Here is a 7,396-nt window from a genome sequence, read left to right on the forward strand (position 1 = left end):
TTTTATGTGTAATTTGCCCTCAAATAATGTATAGGTTTTATAAATAAATTTCCAATTCTAAATTTGATATATCAAAAAATAAAAAAATAAAAATTGAATTTGAATTGGAATTTAAGGAATTGGAATTCAAATTTTTTATTTAATATAAAAAATAAATTTGTAAATCCAAATTCCTGATTATTAAGATTGTTTAAATCAAACTAAACTAGTTGAATCGATAATTAATAAGGTATTTATACGTAGAAAGGCATTGAACCGGTTAACTTGAAAATTGATTGAACCAAGCAAAAAATTAATTCAACTGACGATTAAACTGATTGTAGAAGCTCACTTTTGCCTAGGCCCGAAAAAAAAACAAACCAAAAATAAAATAAATAAAACCAAAAATCAAAAGTCCATAACAGTCCATTTACAATATGGCCCAATATAGCCCAAATCAGAAAACCCTAATGGCCCAAGAACCTAAACAGTATTCAAAAAAAAAAAAACCCTAGCCCCCTGGCACCACACGTCCCCCACGACAACACGCTTGCACCCCGAGGTCTGCCACCGTCAACTGCTCTGCCACTGTAATCCTCAACCATTGCTTGCAAGAAAAAAGAAAGAAAAGACAGCGAACAGTGAAAAACAATGTAATGTATTCAACTATAAAAACCAAAACAAAAAACTATGTTAAAAATATACGCACAAGGAAATAAAGAAACATTGAATCTGTTTTTTTTTTTTGAAAACGTAAAACAAAAATAAAAAAGTTCTTACCTTGCTGCAGTCGCTGGTGACTTCTCTGGCTTAGAAAGCCACCGAACCCTTGGCGGTTCGCCGCAAGCCTCGTCGAAGAACTGGAAATCGAAAGGTTTTTTGGAAAAATTTTAGGGTTTTGGTATCAATTTTTTAAAAAAAAAGGGTTGAAAGGGTTTAAAAGGGGATTTTTTTTAAAAAAGAAAAGAAAAAAGCAATTTTTTAATTTTCTGGCCACGGGAACGGTAGTCTCCATTGCCAACGGCTGGTGGCCATGATGGATCAGCGGCGGCTCTAGTGGCCGGACCCAGATCCTCTTCAGAGAAAAAAAAAGAGAGAAAACAAAGTGTTCATTTTTTTAAACAGTTTAAAATGAATTTTTTGGTTTTTTTTTTACTTGAATAGGGCGTCAAAACGACGCCGTTTCAAGGGATTCCGAAATGCCCCAAAATGACGCCATTTTGGGGCAGAGCTGAACCTCTCGACTTAGGATCCGCGTATTTTTAAAGGGGAGGGGATATTTTCAATTTTGGTCCTTTCTTTTTTTCATCTTTTTAATTTAATCCTGTTCAATTTTATTTATTTTAATTTTTGCCCCACAGTTTAAATTCCTGTACAATTTAGTCCCCTGACCCACTGTGGACCCCTTGAGAAGTGACACATGTCAAATAAGGGGAATAATTGCCCTTTGACCCCCTAAAGTTTTTATCCTATTTTAATTTATTCCTTTAAGTTTTTTTTTTTAAGTTTAGACTGTCAGTTTTGTTATATTTTAAATTTAGTCTTTTATTCCCTCTTCTTTATTTATTTTGTGATCTATACTTTAAGTTTCTCTTAAATTTCAATTTTGTCATTATTTGGTTAATTTTGCCTCTTTATTTACTATATTATTTATTTTAGTATTTAAAATTTATGTTATTTATATTTTATTGATACGTTTTTTTATGTTATCCATGTTATCATCATTTTATTTACTCATATTATTATTATGATAATAGTTACAATATGGTTATCGATGTTATTATTATAAACCGTATTCTTGTTACTATTATAGTTACATTATTATTGTTATTTACCAACGTGTTTCTTTTATTTTATTTTAATTTTAATTTTAAATTTCTTAATTTAATTTAATTTATTTTGCTTATTACACTAACATCATCATTTCATTTTTTTACCTACATGATTATTTCATTTTATTTTGCTATCACAATGTACTTATCATTTTTGTTACATTTTGCCCAAATAAATTAAATATACCTCGTTTTAAAAGTTACACTCGTTTTATCTAATGCATATAAAATATTCAAAACCGAGGCAATGTTCGTTATTTTTGGGATTCGAAGAAGTTGTGCTCCTAACTTATAGAGTATGGCATCTCCCTAGAACCGAAGTAATCGAATAACCTATTTAAAATAACAAAAAAGAAATTTAGGTAACAATCAAATGGCGTTTATTCTGGTTTTCGAGAATTCGAGAGATCGTGTCTTAACTTACGAGATATGATATTTCCTTCTCGATTAACTCGGAATAAGGCCCGTTTCCATAAAACTTAATTTATTTAAGTAATTTTAATTAAAAATAACATCATGTAAAGTGAAATTGTGTTTTAAATTTTTTTAAAATTTTAAATTCTCGACACTAAGACATCAAGTACTCAACTAGGTACCAATTTTGGGCGTTACTAAGGCGCTAATCCTTTTTCGTGCTTAACCGGCTCCCGAACTCATCTCCTGAATTTTGTAAACCAAAAATCGTTGTTTTAGTAAATCAAACCATTTATTAAAACGATCAAATTAAGAGATGATCCGATCACACCTCGTAAAAAGATTGGTGGCGACTCCATTTTAGTTCTTTTTTTAAATAAAAAGTTAATTTCAAAAAGGGTTTTGACAGCTTAGCGACTCCACTGAGGACAAAATAAGAGAGCCAAGCCGCGAGTTTATTAATTTTGGTCTTTTTGTCGAAAATTGATAATTTGATTTAAATTTACGATCCCTTCATTGCATTTCATCCTTCATTTTTGTGGTCTTCATCATTTTGTTACATAATGATATGTTTGCTTTATTGGTTCGAGTCTCTTGGTATGTTTCTGCATATTGCATTGCATAATCGTTTGATTTTTCCCTTCTTAAGTAGGAGTGAGAAGCTATTCCTTCGTGAGGTCTTCACCTCCATATAGGATAGTAGATTGCTTTCAAGATACATCCGTACCTATGTCTTCGTGAGATTTTCATCTTCATATAGCCATAGGGAAATATGTTCCCATAAACCGAACTCAGTTCGTATGAGCCTATAATGGGTGAGGACCGAGGAATCTGTTGGTTCAGGTATCCTTACTTTAGAACCGAACCGCATATAATGAGCTCTAAGAGCCTACCTTAGGTAGAACCATACCGAACCTCTAGTGGTCACCTGATTAGGTGTTATATTTATTTTTTCTTGCTTTGAATTCTAAATTTGTATGAAATATACTGACTTGTTTCATTTTGTTTTGGTTATGATTGAATTGCATTTTCATCATAGAAAAGGGTGCTGATTCACGTTCAGTGCTAAATATAGAGCTTGTCATGGAAAAGGGATTTCTTGATAAAGTGGAAGAAAATGCGGTCGTCCAGATATGGTCTGAGAAGACATAACAAGAGAAGGGTAACAGCCTGACGGAGGGATATGTGTCAGAATTATGGGATTTCACTTACATTAGTGTGACTCAGAATAACCTTCAAGAGTTGGAAGAAATATGAGACCAATGGGATGACGAAACCAAGCAGTTATTCTACTTTAACTATGGTGACTTATCTTATTTACTCGATGTCAAAGTGGATAAGCACTTATTCCGAGCTCTTGCCCAGTATTGGAATCCCACCTATAGCTGCTTCACTTTTAGGAAAACAGACTTGGTACCCACCGTAGAAGAGTACACAACTCTGCTCCGTTGCCCGAAGATCCAAGCCTACAAAGCTTATTCTAGAGCCGTCAACGTGCCGACTTTCTTGAAGAGGCTAATGAGCATAACGAGAATTAGTAAGCAATGGGCCACAACCTGGATTAAACAAAAGGGAGATAGTAAATACATCTCTTGGAAAATTTTGTAGGACTTGATCTTAGCACATCCGGATACGAAGAAAAGAGTTGACGTCTTCGCCTTGAGTCTTTACGGGTTGGTCATCTTTTTTAAAGTACTAGGCCACATAGATGATACAATTTCAGATCTATTCGACCGGCTTGACAAAAGGGTCACACCCGTCCCGACGATTTTGACCAAAACTTTTATATCTTTGACTGCATGTCAGAAAGCGGGTGAAGGAAGATTTATCGAGTGTGCATAACTCTTGCTAGCCTAGTTTCACAGCCACTTTTGAAAGGTAGAAAATATCTCTTATCAAGTATTCTCCGAGAACCACTCTCCGTTGAAAGAATTCGTGGCTACGCTAAGGCGACACGACATTTTAGAGGAGAAATGGATGGCAATTCTCCAGAGTCTCCAAGACAAAGATGTTGAATGGAAGGCCCTTTGGATGATCCCTGATGAGATTTTATACCGATGTGAAGACTTCGACTAAGTCTCTCTACTCGGGATTTGGGGAGCTATTGGATACGACCCTCTACTTGTATTGAGACAATATAGATTAAGACAGTTCATACCGACAACGTAAGGGTTGGCTCAGTGCAAGTTTGCGTACAAGGGTGATAATTACAAAAAAAGATTCGTGAAATATCGAACGCTTGGAACCAAACTTACAAAATGAAAGGATTCACTGCAAACCCCATGACGACCCCCGAGTATGATTGGTGGTGGGGTAAAAGAGCCAATGACAATGTCCCTGTCTCAAGTCAAGAAAACATTCGGCCAATAGAAGAACACTTACAAGTGATCCTGTCTAAGTTAGAAATCATAAAGCAAGACTTTGAAAAAAGGAGTTCAGAGCTGGGGAAAAAGATAGAACAATTGGAAGAGGAAAAGATGTAGCGTTTGTCGAAGTCCAGAAGTTAGAAGTGGAGAAAATGAGAAAAGGAAAGGAAAAGGCTGAGGAAGGCTTAGACAATCTAAAAACAGATTATAAGAAGTTACGTTTGTTGATAAGGACTGCCGGGTTGGGTAAAACATGAGAACAATGGCGACAAGAAATCAAAAAAGAAAAGATTATAGCTGATCAGTGGGAAAAGAAATTCCAAGATGCTCGAGTTCGAGAAGATGCTTTAAAAAGGGATTTGTTAGAAAGTGAAATAAAAGTGTTAGATTAAGAGCCCGAGTAGCAGAATTAGAAAATTTATTACATTAATGTCGTAGTCACAACTCCGTAATTGAGTTTAAAGCAAGCCTAAATAAGATTGAAGAGTTGAAGGGAAAGATAGAAGAGATCGAGACTGCACTGTAAAATTGTGAAATTCAAGTTGAGCTTCTTGAAACGAACAATGAGTACTGAAAAGAGCAACTCCAATGCTTTCAAGGTCAGATTAGGGATAGAGATCACGTCATGGGCGAAGCTGTGACTCAAGTACGGGAAGTAACCGACCATTTGCAAACCCTAGCGGTTCAAGTCGACATGCTGAGCTTAAAATACGAATTAGAACTGGATGAAGGACGAAAATTAGCTTGGCTTCTTAAGAAAGTCAAGGCTTTGAGTATTAGGGTAAAGCCGTATATGTAAAATGTATTCATTTTATGTAAAGGGATTTGTTTTCTAGTAAAGTTATTCTAAGAGAATTGAAACAGAACCAGCGCCTCTCTTTGCATTCATTTTTCATTCATCAGCATTATATTTCATCATATGCATTAAGTTTCACAAAAAGACCCTAATTAATCAAAAATTTTGAAGTTACCTTGGAAACCAACAAGAATTTGCCAACCGAATATTGTTACGGTACCCGAGGTAAAACCAGAGCCATGGATCAAAGGTTAGAGAGATTAAAACAAATTCAGAAAGACATGCCAGATTAGTTACAAGCCCAGTTGCAGGAACAATTAGCTAAGGTACAGCAAGACATGAGGGATCAAATAAAAAGTCCTAACGAAACATGGTAAGCCAGTTGACCTAGTTGCTGGCCGAAGGGATTGAAAAAGGGAAAAGTAGTGTAAATAACTCTAGGAACGATAATGAAGACCCTATATACCCCCAAGCTTTACCCTAGCAAATGTCCAAGCCCAACCAGATACATATCCACGAAGGGTACCCGTTACCATAAAACCTCAACAATATCAAGCTGGCACTTCAGCACTAGTGAATTACCCAACAGGTTTAGGTTCCAACCCTAGGGATAATCTGACCAACCCGGTTGCTCTCGATATGGACGACATGGTCGAAATGGATAGAGCCAAGGTAGAATTATCAAAACAACTAGAATATCGGTGCAAGTGGTTGGAAAAGAAATTCAGAGCTATGGAGAATGCCAATTACCTTTGCAGGGTTGATGCTAAGGAGGTGAGCTTAGTCCCTGACCTAGTGCTCCTACCAAAATTCAAAACTCTAAAATTCAAAAAATATAATGGAACTAGTTGTTCTGAAGCCTATATCACAATGTTCTGCCGAAGAATGACGGGATACGTTAATAATGACCAACTGTTAATTCACTGCTTCTAGGATAATTTGATCGAGTCGGCCGCCAAGTGGTACAACCAGTTAAGCCATGCCAAAATCAACTCATGGAAAGACCTGACACAAGCTTTCATGAAACAATACAGCCATGTGACCGACATGACACCGGATAGAATTACGTGCAAAACATGGAGAAAAAGAAAATTGAAAGCTTTAGACAGTACGCTAAGAGATGAAGAGAGGTGGCAATACAAGTCCAACCACCTCTTCTGGAGAAGGAGACAACAATGCTTTCTATAAACACTCTAAAAGCCCCGTTCATTAACCATATGTTGGGAAGTGCTACCAAGAGCTTATCAGATATAGTAATATCCGAAGAAATGATTGAAAATGTAGTAAGGAGTGAGAAAATAGATACGGGGGAAAATACTAAAAGATCAGCCCCGAAAAAGAAGAAAAATAAGCGAACTCCGCGAGTGTGTATAAAAGTTATTCAAAATCGGTCACTGTAGGTCAACCAATGACCGTAACAACCAACCATCAAGGCCCCTCAAAGCAAGAATCTAACTAGACAAAACATAGAAAAACTCCTGTTCACACCCATCCCGATGACATATAGGGAGTTATATCAGAATTTGCTCAATGCGCATGTGGTATCCCCGTTTTACTTAAACCCACGCAGGAATAACGAGACACTCAATTGAGAACTGTACTGCATTTAAAAAGCTGATTGAAAGGTTCATCAAGATAAGGATCGTAAGGTTCGATAATCTATTGAGACCTAATGTAGCAGGAAATCCGTTACCCAATCATTCAAATCAAGGGGTGAACACGATAATTGAGAGTGGAGGAAATATGACCAAAACTGATGTGGCGAAAATAAAAACCCCACTAAATTGGGTTTGGCAAAAGATGATAGGGGGATGATTAATCATGCAAGATTTAGAGGAGAGACATAAAGAAGCGATGAGCTACTATGAGTTCCACGTTGAAGGAGGTCATGAGAGCCAAGAGTGCACTGAATTCAGAGCTTTGGTGCAAAGTCTGATGGATGATAATGAGTTAGAATTCTTTGAAGATGTCAAAGGCTCAGAAGGAGGAACACAAGGTCAACGGAGAAG

The sequence above is a fragment of the Gossypium raimondii genome, chromosome 7 (genome assembly GCF_025698545.1).
Source record: "Gossypium raimondii isolate GPD5lz chromosome 7, ASM2569854v1, whole genome shotgun sequence".
Lineage (NCBI taxonomy): Eukaryota > Viridiplantae > Streptophyta > Magnoliopsida > Malvales > Malvaceae > Gossypium > Gossypium raimondii.